Here is a 25,938-nt window from a genome sequence, read left to right as displayed (position 1 = left end):
GTTACATTTTTGCACGCTCTTACGGAAACACCCTGTGTGTGGGTGCATAAGACCTCTAGATGTTATGAATAACAGTGAACAATAATTACAAGAATCTAATTTCTTTTTTAAACGATAAAATATTTTTTTATTATTCGCGAAATATTTACGCAAAACTTTCCTAACAGAACTTGGTGCAAGCGCATTCTGAAAATGCGTTTTACCTTACTTCCACTAGTCGACAATATGATCAAAACATTCTGTGGAAGATGATTGTTAAACTCGCAGTATAATCTGAATATCTCACTTGTGGAACAGTACCTGGACTCATCTGTTAAGCCTATGATAAAATTTCGGTTTATTGTCGTTTTTATGTTTTCTGTTTCGCATCGAGAATTCCGAATCCTCTCAAATTTTCTTTGCAAGAGTTTGCTTACGTTTAATGAATGAAAGATACTGTGATACCTTCAACGAAAAATAATAGTCCAGTTGACAAAAGGAGAATTACATACAGAAAAGGAAACGTTGATGACTGTAAAGATTAAAATTATAAGTAAAAGTTAGTAAAGCTTGGTTGAAATAAAATGTGAGATTGATTTTAGATTCTTTTACAATACAACGTACGTTCCTGTTAAGAAAACGAGCAGTTGGAGCCAAAAATGTTAAAAAAAGAAGCTCCGTTTTAAATTATGTTTCAAATACACGTACAGCAATAAAAATTGTAAGAGAACAATAAAATTGCTTTTTCATTATTGATCTTCGGGCTCTGTTCGCAACAGTGGCGGTGAGTGAGATGGTAGTAATATCAGTTATAATTAAAAAACACGAAATTAATAAATAAATCTGGTTATGCTATAATAGCATTACAGTTTTCATTATGACACCACAGAATTGCAATCAGAAATTTAATCGACAAACCACTGAACTTAAAAATTGTGTCAGCTTAATGAAACACATCGAAATAGAGAACTCCGGACCTTACAATGGCTTGCCGCGCGCTGATTAAAATTGCACTCACCACCATGGTGCAGTAATAAAACATGCCAGTTGTGATCGGGGATATTTGATTCAGTTTCTGGAATGACATGAAACCGTTCTGTTTCCTGTCATTTCTATGTGACGTGTTCCCTCGACACAATAATGAACATTTCCATTCCTTATTCTTGTCGAAGTGGTACTTTAGCTCCATGTATGGATGTTAACCGCCAAGATAGTAGTAGTAGTAGCAGTAGTAGTAGTAGTAGTAGCTTTATTCATCCGTAGATCTCTTTTTACAAGGACATAGGACATGTCAAAGTATTTACAAATTTAGATCAATTTAAAATAAGCTATTTTGTATGCACTTATATTTACAGACTTCTAGTTAGACACAATCATTAGATTTGTTGCTGATATACAACACTTTTTTACAAATAACTTAATAAATAAAGTAATGCCACATTGTTCACTCGTATCTCACCATTAGTCACTGCACACATTATTCACACATTGTTTAATAACACTTCACTCACTACACACACACACACGCACACACACACACACACACACATACATACACACACACACTGGTGATATCTGGGCCATTTTCTGTACCGCGACTTCCCATTAGCTATCCTGAAAAACTGAGTCAGCAACACTCCATAATGAGTGAGATTTTGAGGTCAGAAAGAGGCAGAGGTGTTAGTATTGTACTATACATAGCTTGGGGTAAGTATTTCTAGAAAGGAAAAAAATACGGAAAAAAACAAAGTGAAGATATTATGTGGAATGTTGGATATTTTATAATCATTATTATTATTATTTATTTGCATAACATTTTTTATCAAACCCCTACTCTGTTTTAGTTAAGTAATCCTTCAATGTATAAAATGTATTGCATAACAAGTACTTTTTAGCTGCCTTTTTAAATAAGTATATTTTGTCAATTTCTTTAATCTCTATTGGTAATTTATTGTACAGTTTTATTCCTTGGTAGAAAATGCTGTTTTGAATTTTATGTTTATTTTTTCTCGGTAAATGTAAGTTCAGTCTATCTCTTGTTGCATGGTTATGGACAGAGCTGTTTGTGCAGTAATTACCAGTGTTATTTTTGATGTTTACAACTGACTGGTAAATGTATTCACATGGAGGAGTTAAAATCCCCAGTGTTCTAAACAGATCTTTACAATGAGCTCTACTAATATTTTTGGTTATTAGGATAAACGTAGCAAGTAGGCAAACAACAGACACAAATAGTCATTTTTTATTCTGATTCTAAAATAGCTGAAGGGTTGCAAAAAGTGATCACTAGATGTTAATGGAAGTCCTTTATCATCATCCCGCGTTTCTGGCGCGGCCCGTCATCAGATGAAAGCAGAGGAGTTCCGTTAATATCTAGTGATTACTTTTTGCTACCTATAAGCGTATTTAGAATCATAATAAAAATCATTAAAATGTGAAATTTTAGTACACTACATCTGATAAGGTTTGTGAGTGATGTTGAAGAAGCTGTAAGACGTTTTCCTATGGATGCTGCCGAAGAAATAAAGAGGGAAACTTTCCATGCTGTTTTGAAAGTTCTTGGTCATCGCAGAAATATAACCTCTGAAGAAAGGGCTGCTCTACGAAATCTCCGAGAGAATCAGAACATAGTGATGGTGAATGCTGATAAAGGTAACTCAACGATTCGTTACCCTGTAGTTAGTATTTGCAGAAGATGTATGGCTTATTTAGAGGTACTATGTACAGGAAGATTGATCTTGATCTTATAGCACGTGTGCCAAGGAAGACGTGTACACTCGTCAATTGCTCCTCGTTAACGCCAGAGACCATCAAGCGGTTAAGACCACATGGTAGCCCACCGCTAAGACCGTACGGTTTTCCTAAGGTACACAAAGGTGGTCTCCCTTTACGGCCTGTAGTGAGTAACGTTGATGCCCCCACATATGATTTAGCAAAATATCTTGCTTTCTTGCTGACACACTTGCTTGGCAAATGTCGACATCATATACCGAACTCAACCGATTTTATCAGCAGACTGGGGGCTCTCCACCGAGGTATTTCCGATATATCAGTAAGTTCGGAAGCAGTATTTTTTAAAAAGGTACCTCCTGATGATTCAAACAGTTCCAGACGGGCATCACTGCTTTGTTTCGGCACACTTTTTCCTCAACCTATTTTATGTTCAACTAAGAATACACTCCTGGAAATTGAAATAAGAACACCGTGAATTCATTGTCCCAGGAAGGGGAAACTTTATTGACACATTCCTGGGGTCAGATACATCACATGATCACACTGACAGAACTACAGGCACATAGACACAGGCAACAGAGCATGCACAATGTCGGCACTAGTACAGTGTATATCCACCTTTCGCAGCAATGCAGGCTGCTATTCTCCCATGGAGACGATCGTAGAGATGCTGGATGTAGTTCTGTGGAACGGCTTGCCATGCCATTTCCACCTGGCGCCTCAGTTGGACCAGCGTTCGTGCTGGACGTGCAGACCGCGTGAGACGACGCTTCATCCAGTCCCAAACATGCTCAATGGGGGACAGATCCGGAGATCTTGCTGGCCAGGGTAGTTGACTTACACCTTCTAGAGCACGTTGGGTGGCACGGGATACTTGCGGACGTGCATTATCCTGTTGGAACAGCAAGTTCCCTTGCCGGTCTAGGAATGGTAGAACGATGGGTTCGATGACGGTTTGGATGTACCGTGCACTATTCAGTGTCCCCTCGACGATCACCAGTGGTGTACGGCCAGTGTACGAGATCGCTCCCCACACCATGATGCCGGGTGTTGGCCCTGTGTGCCTCGGTCGTATGCAGTCCTGATTGTGGCGCTCACCTACACGGCGCCAAACACGCATACGACCATCATTGGCACCAAGGCAGAAGCGATTCTCATCGCTGAAGACGACACGTCTCCATTCGTCCCTCCATTCACGCCTGTCGCGACACCACTGGAGGCGGGCTGCACGATGTTGAGGCGTGAGCGGAAGACGGCCTAACGGTGTGCGGGACCGTAGCCCAGCTTCATGGAGACGGTTGCGAATGGTCCTCGCCGATACCCCAGGAGCAACAGTGTCCCTAATTTGCTGGGAAGTGGCGGTGCGGTCCCCTACGGCACTGCGTAGGATCCTACGGTCTTGGCGTGCATCCGTGCGTCGCTGCGGTCCGGTCCCAGGTCGACGGGCACGTGTACCTTCCGCCGACCACTGGCGACAACATCGATGTACTGTGGAGACCTCACGCCCCACGTGTTGAGCAATTCGGCGGTACGTCCACCCGGCCTCCCGCATGCCCACTATACGCCCTCGCTCAAAGTCCGTCAAGTGCACATACGGTTCACGTCCACGCTGTCGCGGCATGCTACCAGTGTTAAAGACTGCGATGGAGCTCCGTATGCCACGGCAAACCGGCTGACACTGACGGCGGCGGTGCACAAATGCTGCGCAGCTAGCGCCATTCGACGGCCAACAACGCGGTTCCTGGTGTGTCCGCTGTGCCGTGCGTGTGATCATTTCTTGTACAGCCCTCTCGCAATGTCCGGAGCAAGTATGGTGGGTCTGACACACCGGTGTCAATGTGTTCTTTTTTCCATTTCCAGGAGTGTATTTTCAACAGGCTGACGGTGTTGCCATGGGCAGCCCCTTGTCTCCCCCTGCGGCTAACTTTTTTTATAGGTGATTTTGAGGATTGTGCACTTAAATCTGAGCCGTAGTAAAGTTAGCTTTGAAAAGCGCGCCGCAGAGCATAGCGTGAAGCAGTCGCCCTCCGTTTCCTGGCGGTGGCGCCGTTGTCACAATTGAAGGCTTCGGTGTCTCCCTCTAGCGGGAAAGGGGAAAAGTGGGCTGTTCTCGTGGGTTTAAAAAGTGACTGTATGGACTCTCGGGTAAAGTTGGCAGTCGGGGCATCAAGAAGCGACTTCTCTGCCGGTGCTAGAGGGACAGCACGCAGACCGCGGCATCAGCGTAAGCGACGCGAGCAGCGGCTCCGTGGTATGTGGCGTTAACTGCTCGTTGCGAAAGGAATCTTCCTGAGCGTGGGTCCGCGAGGGGCCTAATTTGCAGTTCGGCCGTATGCTGTCGACCGGCGAGGAGGTTCTGAAAATCGGCGAGCCTTCCTGCGTCCGTTGAAACGGCTGGCAGCAGGCGGCTCGGCAGAGCATTTGGAGGTGCTGCGTTAGTTCAGTCCTGGGAGTCGAAACGCACCAGAAGTTGAGTATTGACTGTTAACAGATTTTATGAAGTTTAATCGAATTTAGTTTACTTATTCTTGTTAATTATACCAGCCGTACATTTTGGGGGTTTCCCGCCATTCATTCTCGTCTGCCCAACCGCGGGAAGGTGGTAATATTAGAAAGGGTGGTCTGTTTGTCCCCTTTTGCGGACGAAAGGGGGAGGGGAGTCAGAGTAAATCTGTGGTTCGGATTGCTTCTTTCCCCTCCCAGCTTACCTACGGGTTTATTCGACTGTTAGCCTCTGTCATGTCTGTGAAAGTCTAAGGCACCAATGGCTGTACTGTTTAAAATGCAAGGCACTTTAAGACCTAATCCATTCTCTCGCCTGCCGTAACTAGTATTACTAGACTCACGTCTAAAAGGTACTCTGAGACAGATGAAAAATTCCTTTTGCCTCGTGGTAAGAACTAGTCAATTGCATAACGAATTCCTGCTCATCTGGAAGCTGTAACTTACGTAAATTTGGCTGTCATCAAGCAAGGTTGTTAATGTACGCCGTAGTGGATTTTTTTATATTGTTTCTAGTCAGCCAAAACTCTTGTGTGTTTTTCCAATTCAATAACTTTTAAGGCTTTTCTCAACGCGCTTACGTGTTTCATACAGGTAGTTCATTATTAGTGTATTTTCTTGCCATGCAAAAGTTTGCCATTTCATCACGGGTAGAAATTGTTGTCTTGAAAGGAGAATGTTGTAAAGGTTTGCAAGTCCTACCTTGCGAGTGTGTGTGTTTGCGTAAGTTAACTGGCAGAAATTTGTAATTTTTTTTATGTATTTTGGAAATGTTAATGTTATTAACTGTGAGGGTTTCCCCCCCCCCCCCCACTAATAACGTGTGGATGATTCATGCGTTTTGGTTTTTCTATTTTGAAAACTTTTGTAAACAGGATTGTCTTTATATGTTGCAGACAAGTTAGATTCTGCGCCATTTAATGAGCCTGAGTGAGGTTGTTGTGGGTGACCATAGCTACGGCTGTTGTAACCAAATGGGAAATTTGACTCCCCAAAAGTGAAGTCATATATTCAAATTGTATTCATTTATTAATGGAGTGAAATTCACCTGTAATTTAGCTGAGCGTGAAATATTATACAGCGTCGCGTTGTAAACGTTAAATTGCTTGCCTGCACTTGCCTTTTACTGGCGTGAAATGTTTTTATAATAATTTAAAAGTCCTTTCCTATCGTAAATTGTGATTGTTGGGTTTTTAAAATATTGGAAAGTCTTGCACCAAATTTGAATAAAGAGTGTTACTGAAAATTGTGTGTAATTTCACCCTTTATTCCTTGGCACCTACTTCCACTTTACATTTTGTGTATTAATTCTGATTAATAACCTTTGGTGAACCAGTAGTAATTTTACGGTTCAAAATCAGTAGTTCTTAAATCGACTGTTTTTGGAGCTACTTGAATGATGCCTTCATACTGTGGTCCCACAGAGAATATAAGTTAATCGATTTTTATATCACCTTAACTCCGTTCATAGGAACATTCCATTTCCTATGAAATTAGAAAGATTATTGTCTCATATTATTTAGATGTTTTGGTTAGACGGAAGAGTAAGGGCTGTTTGGAATCTGTTTATCGTAAGCCCACTCATACTGATTTGTAACTACACTCTTCAAGTTGCCATCACCCTTTCCAACCCATGATTGTGCTTAAAGCTCTTGTACACAGAGCCCATACAGTGTCGGATGCAGATAGTTTGCCTAAAGAGTTTGCACATTTAAAGATTGTGTTCAGAGCCAACGGATACTTTACACTGCAAATTAACTGGTATTCTCAGTTAAAAACAAGAACCAGGAAATGGATAAAGAGGAGAACGCACCAAAAAAGCCACTAGCTTTGCTTCCCTTCGTTGAAAATATTTCCTTCAAAATAGCAAGAAACCTTAGTAATTTTCACGTGAAAGTAATTTTCCGCCCACCATATAAGATTACGGACCTATTGGGAACAGTGAAGGATGATCTGCTACTGCGGGAGGCGGGAAATTAAAAGAAATATCTTGCCAGTGTGGTATGTCCTATGTGGGACAAACGACACACACAGTGGAAGAACGCTGCACCAAACATAAACGGTGCACTCGCCTTTTGTAACCCAGCAAGTCTGCAATTGTGGGTATTGTATCTCCAGCGGACATTCAAAGGAATACGACAAAACATTATTTTTTTCCCACAGCAGCATCTTGGGACTCCGTTCTAAAAGAGTGCGTTGAAATACGCATTGCCGAAAATCTAATGAACCGTGACAGCAGATACCAGCTGGATAATGTGTGGAATCCCACCATCTCCTACATTTGCTCCAGACGAAGATGCCGAAGTACTCAGATGGCTACGGCTAGCGGCAATGCCGAAGACAGCTACTCTTGGCAGGTTCACCAGCGAGGGCACTACCGCTCAGGCCGGTATGGTCCATCTGCCACCGTGGCTCTTGATGCACGCCTGGTAATGCTCTCAGAGCGCTATATGGGCCGGAGCGGAGAACATCTTCGTCAGTCTTCGATGGCTCACCTGAAGACGACCTGCAGGTGTCCAATCGAAATACCGTGGCGTGAAGTTTACCACGGCCGACTGTAATCCCAAAATCTCTTCCAATGATCATTAACAATGGTCGCACGTCTCACTTACCACTTTCAGTCGTATACTGATCATTTTCTGTGCACTACAATCCCTTAGTTTCTTCATTTACCACGACGATATTCTGCCCCCTCCCCCTTCTTCCCTTCATTAGTTCACCACCAAACGGTAATCAAACATTTCATGTAACGATCATTTGTCTTTATGGTTTTGCTTTCAAGTTTTTCGCATCAGCCTTACTTTCTTGATGCAACAGTAAACATATCGTCAAAGTTACTAGTGTTGTTTCTCAGATGATTTCAATTGAAGCTCTTTTTCCCGTAGATGTACTTGTTGGAAGACACGAATGCGCCTGATGTCTCCGCTGACAAGCAGAAAATCCTAAAACATTGGAAGTTATTGCTTCTCAGCGTTGTCTTTGGCACAATTTACGAGTATTACAGTATCTCCAATTGGAGTACCGAGCGTAATGGTGCGGGGGTTAAGGGAATGGAATCGTTTTCAATTTGATCGTGGCTCAAACCCCAATTTGCTCAAGACATCTAGGTTTTCCATGATTACCCTAGTTCGTTCGAGACGAACGACAGGATGTTTACTTTTAAAGGGCGTAATCACTAGTTTCCTCCGCTTTCCTTCCAATATCTTTGCATATGCTAAGTCTACAATTACCTTGTCTTTGACGGACAGCTGAACCATAATATTCCTTCCTTCCATATCTGACTAGAAGATTAAGGTACATGCCGACAGCGAGTCGAGTAGCAAAGAGGTTTTAAAAGCGTATCGGAAAATGGTGTCAGTTGATTTATCACTACCGCCAGGAATGAACTAACTAATAAATAAAGCCAGACACGCTTAATGTAGCAGAAAACCTGTGTCACATAGTGAACTTAATACATAATAAAAAGAATGAAATGTACATCTTGCTTTCATATGCTGAGTATCGACAACAAATATTCTTAGCTCAAGTACTGTGAAAGAATTGTCTCAAGACTACAAAAATAGGGAGCGGTATATTCCAGCTGAAAAAGACGCCCTTGCTGAAATGGTCTGATTACCACTGGAATACATTTTGAAACTCTTTTCACAGAAGAGACGTTACCAGTCGTAGTGAAACTCATTTGGGCTTTATCAACGAAATTTGACAGTGTCTTGTGGAAAGGTTTGAACGAAGCAGTATTTTCCTTCGTCAGATCTGCAGCTTTTCAGCGGTGATGATACAGCTTTTTTTCCTTTTTCATTACAATCGTGAAAACTGTACAATAGGTATCAGCGTTCCTTGTGAGACTCACAATAATGCATTTTACCTCTGACTGCTTATGAGTAAATCGTCAACAATAGTTTTATGTCTTGCACTGCTTAATAATGAAAACATAGCTTCCTCATTCGATAAAGTCAGTATTTCCAGATAATTTTAAAAGATATCTTCCGCTGATATCGGAGAATTAATTCCTTCTCTGCATCGAAAATATTTTTACTGGAAAGGATAAAAGCTGCTCAAGAATGAATTTTACTTTTTCTTTAACTCTAAACAATACGTTTGCCGAAAAACTAGAATTCTGTCTTCCACATACGAAATCCTACAGATCATTAAAAAAAACCCAATAATAATTCAACGTTGCCCATTTCTACATCATTAAATGTATTTTACATATATGTTAAAGTATTTTTATCATCTCAATTGCAAATGAATTAAACAGCCGAACTCTTAGCCACAAATTATAAACCAACAAAGAAATAAATATTGCCGTACATTAATACCAACCTAGTCTAGTTACAGAGTTCAAAATTTCAGCTTTATTGCATTACTTACACATATATTGAGTCACATCTCCTTGCAGTCGGTCGATAATTTTAATCAACGAGTATTATGAGTTACAACATGTTTATTTTTCATTTATATATTTTTTTCCTTATCTGAACCATTTGTTGCAGTGGAGATATCCCTTAGTCTCATCTACAAACTTTGCTTTTGTAGAATGGTACCAACAACGTTGGATCTGCTTTGTTCCCTCGACGACTGCGCTAATCCTGAGTAAGTATGTCTAACTCGTTATTATAGTTAAGTTTCTTAAGTGGTACTGTGTTTAATCTGTGGATCACATATCTGAGGCCAGATTCTTTTTTGGGCCTGGGGTCGTTAGACGTTTGATGTAATATTGTGTCTATTGTGGTGTTTTTCGTTTTTCCTGTAAGTACTGGTGTTGGTTATTTTTCTTTGTGATGGAGCTATCTAGAAAATTTATTTGCCCTGTTTGTTCTACCTCTAAGGTGAACTTTATGTCTCTGTGTAACATGTCTATCTTTGCGTGTAGTACTTTTTGTTTTCTGGTTCATCTACCAAACAGACGGTGTCATCCATGTATCTCCCCCATAAGGTATATTGAATTTTCCTGGTACAGTTTCCTGTAAAATTCCTTCTTCTGTTTTGTTCATAAAATATTTCCTAGCTTTCGTGAAATTAGGGGACCCACTGGTAATCCTTCTTCTTGTAGGTAGAATTCTTTATTGAATTCAAAAGTAATGTTGGTTAGTAATGAGGTGCAGAATTGCGCTTATCTCTGTTACCTCTTCTTGCGTTAACTGAATGTGTGTAACTCTTGGTCTATTATCCTGACTGTTCCTTTGACTGGAATTCTGACGTACATGTTTTCTACATCAAATGAGACCAGGATAGCTATATCTAGAATATATAAGTCTTTTATATAGTTTATTATTTCCTCTGTGTTTTTCACTGTTATGTCATTTTGTGTTTTATACTGTTTTGTGGATATCGTTAGCGCACGTCTGGCGAAGGCGTGTGGGTGTACATTTCTGCAGTTAATGCTGGACGTCGTAGGAGTATTTTCTATGAAGCTTTGGTTGTCTCTGGAGTTTAGGGGCATTGTATTTCAAAACGTTGCAAAAAGAATCTGGTCTGAGATAAATGATCCACAGATTAAACACAGTACCACTTGATAAATGTAACTATAATGGACATAACTATTCACATAGAAAAAAAATAATGGACACCAAGAAACCCTAGTAACAAAACTGAACAAAAAAATTCCAGAAAATATAAAAATTAAGAAATAAAACGCCTCACAAATCCAGAGACCTATAGCATGCACTACACGCATACACACCCCAACATTAACATCACTGCCCAACAAGAGAACATTATAGTAACTCAACAGACAAGTTGGTACACACTCACATACGGAAACAAACTGATACACAGAACTGGGAGCATTCTCAATAAATGAGCAATAAAACGAACGAATCAAAACAGTAACTCTATACCGAAATGTCTACAAAAGGAATATGAAACGGACATCTACTAAATATGTGGCATTTACCAACTCGAGAGTAACATCTGTGACACTCTATACATAGGACAGATACAAGGAAATTAGATATAAGGCAAGCAAAACAGCCGTCAACATTTGCAGAACACCTCAGGCAAGGAAATCACCACCATACCACATGAAAAATAGTCATATTCAGCAACAAGAAACTTCTCCTACACCAACAAGAAAACTTTCAATTTCAAAAAGAAGTAATAGAGAAGAAACACATAATAAATGACCAAATAAACATCAGTAACCAGAAGCTGTTTAAACTAATAAAACATATTGTTGAGAAACAGCTTCAATAGACATCACAAATAAATATCACAAACTAGGCAACATCCCAAACCTAGATCATGCAGAGATAATACCCGACCTAAAAAATTAAAACAGGTACTTTACAAGAAAAGAGCGCACTACAGGAAAAACATGTGTCTCACACACACTCATACACACACGCGCGCGAAGATAATCAGTCCCACTTTAAGATAAAACAAATAAATAGAAAATACTCATAATCAAAGAAATGAAAATAAAAATAACGTAATCTCTCTCTCTCCCTCTCTCTCTCTCTCTCTCTCTCTCTCTCTCTCTCTCTCTCTCCCTCCCCCTCTCTAGTTGAAAAATATAAACACTAACAGAGCGATAGCAGACCTTCTATTCCCATCAAAACAAACAAAAGACGAACGCGTCCAGAAAAAAAAGAAAAAGAAAGAAAGAAATGGCGAGAAGACAGTGATGCTGCCCAACCCGAAAGTGTGAGTGTGTTAAGAGCAGTGAAGGTGCTGTTTGAAAAAACTCAACACATACACATGGAACACCAAGAACAATGCAATAAACAACAAAAAAACCATGAGTAAGAAAAAGAATAAAAACTCGAATCAGAATTTGACTCTGCAGTGGAGTGTGCGCTGATATGAAATTTCCTGGCAGAATAAAACCGTGTGCCGGACCGAGACTCGAGCTCGGGACCTTCCGTGGGCAAGTGCTCTACAATTTTTTTTTTTTTTTGCATTTTTGTTCGTTGTTGATCGTTGTGGACGTCACATAAATAACATCCGGTCAAGTTCGTTTGTTCATCCTTCCACTCAGGTTTTTATTACGAAGGCCAACCAGCTCTCTGACCGAACACGCTGAGCTACCGTGCCGGCATCCATCCTACTGAGCTACCCAAGCACGACTCACACCCCGTCCTCACAGCTTTACTTCTGCCAGTACCTCGTCTCCTACTTTCCAAACTTCACTTCCTGCTTCTGTGAAGTTTGGAAGGTAGGAGACGAGGTACTGGCAGAAGTAAAGCTGTGAGGACGGGGTGTGAGTCGTGCTTGGGTAACTCAGTTGGATGGATGCCGGCACAGTAGCTCAACGTGTTCGGTCAGAGAGCTTAGCTCCCCTCGTAATAAAAAAAAACTGAGTGAACGGATCAACGAACAACCAAAATATGTGTCATCGGACGTCCGTCACGAACAAATTCAACGAACAATGTAGAACAAAATGAGATAAAAAAAATATGGTAGAGCACCTGCCCGCGAAAGGCAAAGGTCCCGAGTTCGAATGTCGGTCCTGCACACAGTTTTGATCTGCGAAGAGCTGTTAATAGTAATAAGTAAAGCAAACGAACTGTTAATGATCATATCAAAATAAAATCGCAAGAGAAAAAAAAAAAACATGTCATAATGACCACTCAAAGATACTTTAAAATAAAGTGAAACGCGTCTGGTGTTAATAAAACTTTTATTACAGTTCCTAAAGACGGACATTAACCTATACAACTTGTATATGTGCAACTGCGAAAAAAGACGACGAAAAATAAAGAAGATATCTCATCTTGAAATAGGCTTTTCTTACCACTGCCAGTCTACATTTTATATCCTCTCCCCTTCGTCCATCATTTTGCTGCCCAAATAGAAAACTCATCTACAGCTTTTAGCGTCTAACTTCGTAATCTAATTCCCTCCCTATCACCTCAGAATCAGTTTATTAATAGCAATAAACAATCCATGGTGCGTGAAAAATACACAACTACGTGTTCAACTCAATGTGAACACGCATCGCCAGTGGCTGGAAAGTGACTCACGAGTCAGTTCACGGCACAAAGGTGCCGTCGATGACTAGGTCATCACATTGCACAGACTCGCAGTGGGAAAGGAAATTGAGCTTGTCCCTGTAAGGAAGCCATCCCGGAATTCGCATTAAGTGATTTAGGGAAATCACGGAATATCTAAATCTGGATAATTGAACGGAAATAGACACGCCACCATCCCGAAGACGGATGCTGTGTCTTTTCACTATGTCACCTCGTTCGGTTAATAACATGAATGCTGTGTGTTGTACTGTAGTGCGTGTGTGTGTGTGTGTGTGTGTGTGTGTGTGTGTGTGTGTGTGAGTCTGTGTGTGTTGGTGACTTAGGAAGGTGTAATGATCAACATATCAGTATTTACGCTATATTCAGATTTATAATAGTAGCTATTATAAGTCATATGTTTTTTAGGTTGGATAATACCTCCAAGTACATAGGGCAAGAGCAAGTCATTAATGTGTATTTTCCCCCGGGGCAGCAGGTCAGGTATTGAAGTGGGGACTCATGGACGTACAGTGGGTAATCTATACTGACAGGCGTAGTTCACGGAGTGGTGCATTTACTATCATGCAGAAAACATCTTGTCGTAAAGTTTGTGACTTGTCTATGGGAAGACGGTTGATTGCAGAGAAAAAAACAATCCACACACTGATGTTTGTACATATTAAGGTACGACATACAAAAATATCTACACTTATATGTGTTACACCACGTACATACCTCTCTAAATATACCGTCATGGCCATTATGGGAGATGTAAGTAGAAGCAATACATTTTAGAGTGGTCTCAAAACGTCCTCTTTCGGTCTTAAAAGCGAGGTGCCCAGTCTTTCCGCAATACCTCCAACTAGAACGTTAATGCTACTAAACACTCGCATGTGTGAAATATTTTAAGAGCGATGGATCTCTTGAACGAAGGAATCACATTTTCTTTATACGGGAGAGTGTTGTAACTTGGAAAACGTTCCAGGATTTCGTTACTAAACAGCCCTGTAATATTTTCTTATTCCGTTCTGAAATACTAGCGTTTGATTTATGGGTGCTGCAGCCGTTTCCTGAAATTACGAAACTTGCTCCTGAAAACTAAGTTTTTTTCCAAATGTGAAAAATTGGTCCATAGTCCATGTAACCAGGAACAAATATTCTATTCAAATTTAATAGTTCCGTCAGTACTGTATTTAATAGTCTATGAATCATATTAATTGCTACACACCAACAATCAATAACTAAAAACAAATTCAGAAAAAATGTTTCGAGAAATCAGCTACACTATGTGATCAAAAATATCCAGAAACCTGACTGAAAATAGCTTACAAGTTCATGGCGCCATCCATTGGTAATGCTGGAATTCAATATGGTGTTGGCCCACCCTTAGCCTTGATGACAGCTTCCACTCTCGCATGCATACGTTCAATCAGGTGCTGGAAGGTTTCGTGAGGGAATGGCAGCCCATTCGACATGGAGTGCTGCATTGAGGAGAGGTATCGATGCCGGTCGGTGAGGTCTGGCACGAAGTTGGCGTTCCAAAACATCCCAAAAGCGTTCTATAGGATTCAGGTCAGGACTCTGTGCAGGCCAGTCCGTTACAAGGATGTTATTGTCGTGTAACCACCCCATCACAGGCCGTGCATTATAAACAGGTGCTCGATTGTATTGAAATCGCCATCCCCGAATTGCTTTTCAACACTGGGAAGCAAGAAAGTGCTTAAAACATCAATGTAGGCATGTGCTGTGATAGTGTCGCGCAAAACAACGGGAGGTGCAAGCGTCCTCCATGGAAAACACGACCACACCATAACACCGCCGCCTCCGATTTTTACTGTTGGCACTACATGCACTGGCAGATGACGTTCACCGGGCATTCGCCTTGCCACACCCTGCCATCGGATCGCCACATTGTGTACCGTGATTCGTCAGGCCACATAACGTTTTCCCACTGCTCAATCGTCCAATTTTTACGCCCCTTACACCAAGCGAGGCGTCGGTTGGCATTTACCGGCTTGATGTGTGGCTTACGAGCTGCTGCTCGACCATGAAATCCAAATTTTCTCACCTCCAGCCTGTCATAGTACTTACAATGTATCCTGATGCAGTCTGGAATTCATGTGATCTGGATAGATGTCTGGCTATTACACATTACGACCCTCTTCAACTGTCGGCGGTCTCTGTCAGCCAACAGACGAGGTCGCCCTGTAAGCTTTTGTGCTGTACGTGTCTCTTTACGTTTCAACTTCGCTAACACATCAGAAACAGTGGATCTAGGGGTGTTTAGGAGTGTGGAAATCTCGCTTACAGACGTATGACACAAATGACACCCAATCACCTGACTACGTTCGAAGTCCGTGAGTTCAGCGGAGCACACCATTCTGCTCTCTCACTACGTCTAATGACTATCGAGGTCGCTGGTATGGAGTACAAGGCAGCACAATGCACCTAATATGAAAAACGTATATTTTTGGAGGTGTCCGGATACTTCTGATAATATAGTGTACAAGTTACAAAAATTGTGAAATCAAAATATTGGGAGTTAACGGCAATTGTCATTTTCATAACAGGGAAAAGTGTTAAGACACTAACTTAAGTAGGAAATATCAAGTTTCCGATTATTAAAGACCATCTTCCACTTCAAGGTACAAGATAGTACATGACTGACGAAGTATAGTTTGACCGTCCATACATTATTTAACTAGTTTTGAAGATATGCGTAATTTTACTCAACATAAAAGTCTGCAACTGAATAATTAAAAATATCCTCAAAATAATTTTAATAGATTTTGCAGTACTTAGAAATACAGAATTCCTAATATTTATAAACGCTGCACTAAACACCATCTCACGTCTCAGAACAAAAAAAAAATGTAGCAAGGGCGGAGGATGCTTACGACAGTTTCCAGTGCGCATTCCTTCACGTGATTCTGAAATCAGCCACCAGGGAACACCATACGTTCCTAGATATACTACTCTCCAAGTACAGCTCTCTTCCATACTCTTCCAACGAAACGATGGTATCTGCCGTCCCCACGAATAATTGTTTTAGGTTGTCCCATTTTAAAGGTCAACAACGCATGTATTCTCCTAAAAGTGTTACAGTTATTTCGGATGCAGTGACTGTTCTGCAATGCTGCACTCCCACATAACATCGGGTGTTCTAGAATTACGTTTCATTGTAACTTTGTGAGTGTGTGGGTTTTATTTTGTCAAGTTGCACAATGGATTGATCCAACAAGTACCCTTTGGCTCCTGCAAGAAACAATTTCCACCTCACACTACTACAGAAGTCAGACAGACGCTCCTAATGTACCAACAAGAACTGCTTGAGAAACATTCAGCAACAAATATCTTCTGGAGTCATCCAGTGTATGGAAAAGACACAAAAATATTCTATATTTTTATGTAACTAGTGGAATACTTGGGTACTGGAGTATTGCTAGTTAGTGTAAGAAAAACATTAAACGAACGAAAAATATTATTTATGCAAAAAATTCTGAGAAATCAAGTGAAACTTTTTCTTATAAAATAATAAATTTCTGGGTTCTTTTCAGAACAGTAGATTGCCTCTTAGGGATGGGAATCCTATTAAAAAAATGGTTCAAATGGCTCTGAGCACTATGGGACTCAACATCTTAGGTCATAAGTCCCCTAGAACTTAGAACTACTTAAACCTAACTAACCTAAGGACATCACACACACCCATGCCCGAGGCAGGATTCGAATCTGCGACCGTAGCAGTCCCGCGGTTCCGGACTGCAGCGCCAGAACCGCACGGCCACCGCGGCCGGCAGGAATCCTATTATTTTGCAATGTACGGAAAGGTTCTTTTCTCGCTTTTCTTTAAGAATGTTATTTACTTGGGAGAATGGCTGAGAGCCGCACCTACACAACTTGAATACCTTTTCTAGGTACAGTCAAGGCTGTCATGTGAGAGATGTAATGTAGTATACTGTTGTGGAGGACAGATGGGGCTCACATACAATACCATGAGCTGCGACGACTGCTGCCTGTGTCGCTCGCTGCTGACAAATAACACAACTATCTCTTTCTATCTGGATTCACCTTCGCCAATTAAACTCTCCCTATGCCTTGATGAAGTCAAGGACTCGTATCACCCCTAGTCTAACTATTGGCGTGGTACACCAGTCAGATAACCAGTCCACCGCTATTCCACTCAACATTCGCTCACAGGCGTTTAACTAATACTCTGTCCCTCTTCACACTGCACAATAAGTGTGGCAGCCAACACAGTGAACAACGTTTAGTCACGAGCGACTCAATATAGAGTATCACTCCAATTCGCTAACGACAGAGGTGCTCTCCCAGTGAAGTACTGAGGAAAGACTTTGTTAATCACTCTTTGCGTAGATGTACGAGAGCACTCGCTCTCGTTACGTGTTCCCACTCCAAGAATGACAATGGAACGGCCCCTTTTTCTGGAAAAGTTGCAAGGGTGTAACATTTGCTGTCTTCGCTCACTCCTCTGGCTCTTTGCATCAGAAATATTCCGCCAATCAGCGTTGCTCTTTTAAACGGGAGAATGACGTTGCGTTTAAGTCGACCAATGCGGAAATATGTAGCATCTGCATTAGGCGTATACTGTCCTCCTGTGAGAACTCCATAACTACACAGTCGGTCTGTAAAAATAATGTGTCTTCTGGGCACTCCCACACAATGTAGCGGAATTTACTTTCAAGTTGAACACGGGGGTCGTTATCCCTTCGCTCTGGCAAAAGCTCTCCTCTCTCTGGGTGGTCATTCCAGCCAAAGTAGGTGTGTGCCGACCCACCCCTCTGAAGGGACGGGCCTCTCAGTGGGCCGGCCGCCTCCCTAGAACGAAAATTCCTGTGGCCGTCATACTGTGTACGCCGGCCTCGACCTTTTCAACCTCAGTGCGGACTTGTGATTTACTTATTAGATTTGCATATCGCTTACATGAATTCTTAGAAAATTGACTCTACTTTATCGAGTTTGGGTTCAAATGAAGCGTCTTGATGTGCAGAATACGATTGTGAGGACGGAATACGTAAGAAATTAAGGTCAGGAGACCACGCCACCTTACATCTTTACTGGTCAGCTTCTAGCTGTGACCATTATTACAACTTTCTCCATGCTGCACCAAATTTACACTCACGGAAATAAAATCGCAACACCAAATATATATATATTCATTTTTGGTAATGAAACTTTAAGAATACATTTGTCTAGGGAACATATTTAAGTGATTAACATTGCAAGACCACAGGTTAACGTATGCACTAGAAAAATCATTGCAAGTGAGAAATACTGGTACATTAATAAGCAGTGTAAACACGAAAATGTTGAATGCAAGCATGCAAAATATGCATTCATTGTGTTGTACAGGTGCCGGATGTGAGTTTTTTGGGATGCAGTTCCATGGCCATTACACTTGGTCAGTCAATATGGGACGGTTAAAGCTGTTTTTCGATGACATTGGAGTTGTCGTCCAATGTGTGCCGTATGTGTTACGATCTGTTGTGCGAGCAGGCCAAGGAAACATGTCGACATTCAGCAGAGCATGTTGCGTTACAATAGCGGTATGTGGGCGAGCGTTATCCTGTTGGAACACACTCCCTACAATACTGTTTATGAATGGCTGCCCAACAGGTCAAATCATCAAGGTGATGTACAAATTTTCAGTCAAGGTGCATGAGCCATGAGAATGCTCCTGCTGTCTTACGAAATCTCACCCCAGAACGTAACTCCAGGTGTAGGCCCAGTGCGTCTACAATGCAGACAGGTTGATTGTAGGCTCTCAACTGGCTACCTTCTAACGAACACACGCCCATCGTTGGCACCGATGCAGAACAAGCTTCCATCACAAAAAATAACCGACCTCCACCCTGCTTTCCAATGAGCTCTCGCTTAACACCACTGAAGTCTCGAATGGCGAAGGTTTGGAATCAGTGGAATGCACGCTACACGCTACAGCGCCTCTGGCTGGGAGCTGTCCTTGTAGTAACCGATCTGTAATCACTGTGTCATTGTGGTGCCAACTGTTGCTCAGATGGCTGCTGCAGATGGAGTACGATGTGACATACGGCGAACACGACGGTCTGTAGTGCTACGTGGCTGTCCAGAGCCAGGTTTTCTTGCAACCGTACATTCACGTGGCAGCACTTCCCAGCAATCACGTACAGTAGCTACGTTCCTGTTAAGTCTTTCTACATTATCGCAGATCGAACATCCAATCATCGCAGATGGAACATCCAGGTTGTCGTAGCCATGTTATACGTCCTAGTTCAAACTCAGTGAGGTGTTGATAATGGCGTCTCTGTCGCCTTAAAGGCATAATCATAGTGACACTACTAGCGCCACTCTTATGCGACTGGCGTGAAATTTGAATAGACATTGTCTTTCAAATGTAGAAACACGTCTACCAGCTTTCGTTTATGTCACACAGCTCATTCTGCTTCTTGCGCTTTTTTTCGTTACTGTATAACACTTTCTTAGCAATCATACACAACCGCTCCCCTGACGAAAGGTCTGTTCCTAAAGACTGGAAAGTAGCACAGGTCACATCAATATTCAAGAAAGGAAGCAGGAGTAACCCATTGAATTACAGACCCATTTCACTGACCTCAATTTGCGGTAGGCTTCTGGAGCATATATTGCACTCGAACATTATGAATGACCTTGAAGAAAATGACTTATTGATACATAACCAACACGGATTCAAAAAATATCGTTCTTGTGCAACACAGCTAGCTCTTTATTACCATGAAGTAATGAGTGCTGTCGACAAGGGATCTCAGATCGATTGCATATTCCTAGAGTTCCAGAAGGCTTTTGATACCGTTCCTCACAAGCGACTATTAATCAAATTGCGTTCATAGGGAGTATCGTCTCAGTTGTGTGACTGGATTCGTAATTTCCTCTCAGAGAGGTCACAGTTCGTAGTGATAGACGGTGAACCATTGGGTATAACAGAAGTGATATCTGGCGTTCCGCAAGGTAGTGTCATAGACCCTCTGCTGTTCCTGATAAATGATCTAGGTGATAATCTGAGCAGCCCCCTCTGATCGTTTGCAGAAGACGCTGTAATTTACCGTCTAGTAAAATCATCAGACGATCAATTCCAAATACTAAATGATCTAGAGAGAATTTTTGTATGGTACGAAAAGTGGCAGTTGGTACGAAACAAAGAAAAGTGTGAGGTCATCCACATGGGCACTAAAAGAAATCCGATAAATTTAGGGTATATGATAAATCGCACAAATCTGAGGGCTGTCAATTCGACAGGAATTACAATTACGAGCAACTTAAATTGGAAAGACCACATAGATAATATTGTGGGGAAGGCGAAACAAAGACTGCGCTTTGTTGGCAGAACACTTAGAAGATGCGACAAAGCCGCTAAAGAGACAGCCTACATTACACTTGTCCGTCCCCTGTTGGAATATTGCTGCACGGCGTGGGATCATTACCAGGTAGGATTGACGGAGGACATCGAAAAAGTACAAAGAAGGGCAGCTCGTTCGTGTTATCGCGCAATAGGGGTGAGAGTGTCACTGATGTGATACGCGAGTTGGCGTGGAAGTCACTGAAACAAAGGCAGTTTTCTTTGCGGCGAGATCTATTTACGAAATTTCAATCACCAACTTTCTCTTCCTAATGCGAAAATATTTTGTTGACACCCACCTACGTAGGGAGAAATGATCACGATAATAAAATAAGAGAAATCAGAGCTCGAACGGAAAGATTTAGGTGTTCCCTTTTCCCAAGCGCCATTCGAGAGTAGAATGGTAGAGAAGTAGTATGAAAATGGTTCGATGAACCTTCTGCCAGGCATTAAGTGTGAATTGTAGAGTAACCATGTAGATGTAGAACATGCGACATGACTTTGTGCTTGCCATCGACATACGTACTAGGTTATGAGTACCTACAGTGACAGATAAGTGTCTTGCCAGTCGTTCACGAGGCACACCCGGCACGAACTTCTCTTTGTCGATCTTTCCCCCGCTGAGAAAGAAAGTATTCCTGGAGGAGCTTTCATATTCTGCCACACCTACAAATGACTGTGATAACGACACTGGCCCGTGGATGTCTGGTGGATGGATGAAAATAAAGGCGCGGTGATGCCGTTGACTCTGACGCGGCCGGTGGCGGCTGTTTCCGAGGGCGGAGGCGCAAAGTGAAATTGATGGGCGGCCATGCGTTAGGGTGGTCGCGGGCCCGAAGCCAGATTTATAGGGGCGCACTCGCAAGATAGAGCGGCTACGTGGCAGCGGCAATTCCGGCGCAAACTGCGTCTACCGGGCGGCCGTGTCCGCAGGCGCCGCCGCACCAGTATCTCTGTGCCGCCGCCCGGCAGCTCAGGTACAGGTCACCAACAGCACAGGTACAGACTACAGGGAGACGCGCGCGCTCAGCTTCAGTCCACCTGCGAGCATCATCTTGCCACTGTTCTTCAGGTTACGGGCGTCAGGTCATTTCTGACGAATCCGTACAGACAAAACGCTGCGGTCCAGGCAAGAGTTGTCCGTTCATTTGGCAACTTAATTTTACCCACTTCATTTTTGCTTTTCATAAATCGCGGCTTCAGCTTTGCTGTACTTTCCATGTCTGTACTACACTCAACTTTGACTGATCGAAACAAGCTCTTTGGCCAACCTTTCTGTATGCCCACTAACATTTCTCGCGCTTTTGGGAGCTCGGTTTGGCCCACCCCGTAGGACGCCTTCGTACTTTAGACGTCGTGAGGTTATATTGGTTGGGGAGATAGATACGTGCATTAATTATCGTTAAGGCGCACCCAAAATTGTCTGCCCAGAAACGAGCGCAGGCACGGATGCGTGCGTGTTAAGAACGTTGTGGCAGTTCTAAAACATAGATTTCATATTAATTGTCTTTTAGTTTAGTGTGCGGCTTGGTAATTCTCGCCAGCGATGTACAACAATGCCTCCGTGACTGCGGCGGCGCCGGTTGAGTGGCCGAGCGGTTCTAGGCGCAACTGTCTGGAACTGCGTGACCACTACGGTCGCAGGTTCGAATCCTGCCTCGGGCGTGGATGCGTGTGATGTCCTTAGGTTAGTTAGGTTTAAGTAGTTCTAAGTTCACGGGAACTGATGACCTCAGCAGTTAAGTCCCATAATGCTCAGAGCTATCTGAATCCATTTGAACTGCGGTGGCTATTCTCTCTTCCTGTTGACTTCCTCTCTGAAGAGCTGGATTTTAAAATGGATGTCGTCGTCGGATCGAGAGAGAGAAATTAGGACTATCTGGGTAGCTGAATGAAAAACTTGCGACTTCCGCATATTAGAACCTTCACTTAACAAAATACTGAGACAACTAAGTTACATCCGTCTTCCTCGTACAAGCTCGGAAAACCGACAGACACCGAGATCTGTGAAAAAAGATAAATGAGTTGCGTAAAATGATTGATATTTTTGTTCAGGTTTTTGTTATCATAGATATGATCAGACATCCCTGCGATATCCTTGCCGTACGGTAACGGTGCGAATATTTGTTTATATGTATAAACCATGTAAAGAACCTTCACATGATGTTGCATTTTTGAACTTACGTCCTCTATTTTGTGTTATCTTCTGGTTCTGGTTAGAGTTCTACTCAATTTGAGAGAAAGAGTGGCTTTCGTTGGTACGAGCTACATCGAAGTTCCTACAGTGCGTTTGGAAAGTCGCTGTGCACTGGGCTACGAGTATAGATATCGTTCGAACATCGAAAGAAGGTGGGCAGAACACGACAAAACTACTTTTCAAAGACACGCGAACGTTTTTCAGTTAGTTCTACAGTTGCGTAACATTTAACTGTTTGGTTCATTTCCTGACAGATACTGAATGCGATGTGTAGTGTTTGGACGACTTCCAACTGAGGAACGTATTGTTACTGTTGGACAAGTGTTTCGACACGGCGAAAAATACACAGATTAGCGAAGTAGGTGCATGTTGAAAAATTCCGGGAAACAGCTGTACCTCAGCGCAGTGTGGTTCGTCAACTTATTGAGAAATTTCGAGAGACAGGATCAGTGTCAGACACCGAACAAATTAGAAGACGACCTAAAAGTTCACGAACAGAAGCTATTGGATATTTCTGACTCTATGCGGTACATCCCAGAAAAATCATTGCGCAAGCTGGCACAAGAAAATGACATCTGGCTTGCAGACGCGCATAAAGCGTGTAGGCGAACATTGAAACTGATCCGCATGAAGTGACAGAAGTGCCTGGATAAAAGCGATATGGATCATGAAAAATGAGTTCTTTACTGTAAATTGTTTACATCCGATACTGAAACGAATCCCATTGATATTTTGATATCGCCTTCTTAACAGACGATGCCTGGCTCCATCTCTTCGGCCATCTTAACACATAGAACACACCATTATAATCTGCGGACAATCCTCGTACTGTACTTGGAATGTCGTTGTATAGTCCGGAAATTCGAACCTGGGTAGCAAATCCAGACAGCACTTCACTGGATCCCAATTTTTTTAAGAAACGAATTCAAGTACCAGATGTTTCAACAATGAAGCAGTACCATGCATATGGCCAATAAGGTTCTTGGAGAATGTGTCAATGCGTCATCTCTAGAAAACCTCCGGTGCCCTTATTCGATTGGCCTTACTCCGAAAAACTGTTTTCTTTGGGAGCAGCAAAATCTGTAATGTGCCTCAGCCGCCCACGCACGTTCTGTGACTTACTGAAATAACTGCGTACTTGAGAATCATATGACACTCACATCGAAGAAAGTGTTTTCCAACAAAATTAAGTGGGTTCAGACTAATAAAGCCGCCTGTCAACGTAATATCCAACATGTGTGGTAACTGCACGGCAACTTTCTGAACAGTTTGTACAGTAGTGAAGAAATCGGGTAGGATCATTCCAGTTATTTGCCGTGGTGAATGTGAAGGGACTGGTTAGGTTTCGTCGAAATTGGATTCTAAATTTTTCCACTGCTTGTTCGCGATCACTCCACACTCGAGCTAGGGGCAGTATACATCAACATGCCGAAACGGAACCGCGTAGGCTGTTCGACCTCGGCCAAGTAGAAGCTGAGTGTGGGAGTGAATATAGGGTGTCTAAAAAAATGTACCAATAATTTGACTGCCTACAATGTGCTCACTTTTTCATTTTTCTCGTGTGTAACTAATGGAACAGAATGGCAGGGGAACAACTCAGCTTTAAAGAGAGAAAGTTTGTCCTTAAATATCATTGGAATACCGAAAACGCCATGGAAGTGCGAAGACAGTTCAGAATGGAGTTCAATAAACTGCCACCAATGCACTGTATCATATATTTGAAGCATATGGAACCTTTCACTACATCAACAAGAAACATTCTAAACGGCCTTAGACATCCGCCAGCCTTAAAACAGAAGAGCAGGCTAGGGAAACCCTCATTCCATCCACACAGAAATCTCTACGACAAACGGCTCGGGAGGCAAATATCTCAAAAGATAGCGTTCATCGCATCTTGAAGTATCTGCGCATCTTGAAGCGCCTGCGCTGGAAATGCTAGTTACCAGCACTAATCCATGCTCTCAGTGAAGATGATCCACATCGGAGAGTTCAATTTTGTGAATGGTAGCTACAGAAGAATGCTGAAGATAAGGTGGGTAGATCACATAACTAATGAGGAGGTATTGAATAGGACTGGGGAGAAGAGACGTTTGTGGCACAACGTGACTAGAAGAAGGGACCGGTTGGTAGGACATGTTTTGAGGCATCAAGGGATCACAAATTTAGCATTGGAGGGCAGCGTGGAGGGTAAAAATCGTAGAGGGAGACCAAGAGATCAATACACTAAGCAGATTCAGAAGGATGTAGGTTGCAGTAGGTACTGGGAGATGAAGAAGCTTGCACAGGATAGAGTAGCATGGAGAGCTGCATCAAACCAGTCTCAAGACTGAAGACTACAACAACAACAACAGCTGGCAATATGTGCAGAACATGCAGGGTTTCCACACAAGATTGCCTCGAGCGATGAGGGCACCTTTAAATTAAATAGCACAATTAATCGCCATAACTGCACCTGCAGGAGTCCTGTACATACCCATGTTGCAGATGAACAGGGATAACAGTGTGGTGTGGGATATCATCATTGGGTCTCATAGGACCATTTTTTTTTTTCTAACGAAACTATCACTGGTGACTGCTGGAGGAGTCCGTCGGTCGACAGACTGACGAGATGTTTGGTGGCGACGAGATTTACTTTCAGCAAAATAGAGCACCCCATTACCATCACTTTGTACGAGCTTGCCTCGACGCAGCTTTCCCAAACACATGGACTGGACGAACGGGTAGCACTGACGCCAATGGACTTCTTTTTATGGCTACAGCTCAAAGACAGAGTTTATCGCACAAAACTCAGAAGAACTGATGCACTGAAATTGGTAACTGAAAGACAATGTCGCAAAATTCCAAAAGAACTGTGTCGTAGTGGCGGATACATATGGGGGCCCATTCTTAAATTTTGCATGTGACTTGACTATTTTTTATTTCGGTATAAGTAAAGGTAGCTCAAGATATCTGTAACACCCCCTCCTTGAGTTATTTGTGTATCCGCCACTGTTGTGTCGTGACGTTTGCTATTCCATTGGATTGCGACTAATCATCTTTGTCTGCACAGTGACGTTCATCAGTCTTAACATTTGTGATCATGATTCCTTAAGTATATTTTTGTTCTGTAATTAAAGCTTTTAAAATTGTCTCTATGTTCATAAATAAAGTTTTTTTCAAAGTGTTAATACAATCTTTTGAGACACCCTGTATTATCTTTTCAATCT

The sequence above is a fragment of the Schistocerca americana genome, chromosome 8 (assembly GCF_021461395.2).
Source record: "Schistocerca americana isolate TAMUIC-IGC-003095 chromosome 8, iqSchAmer2.1, whole genome shotgun sequence".
Taxonomy (NCBI): Eukaryota; Metazoa; Arthropoda; class Insecta; order Orthoptera; family Acrididae; genus Schistocerca; species Schistocerca americana.
Note: the sequence above shows the minus strand (reverse complement) of the source record.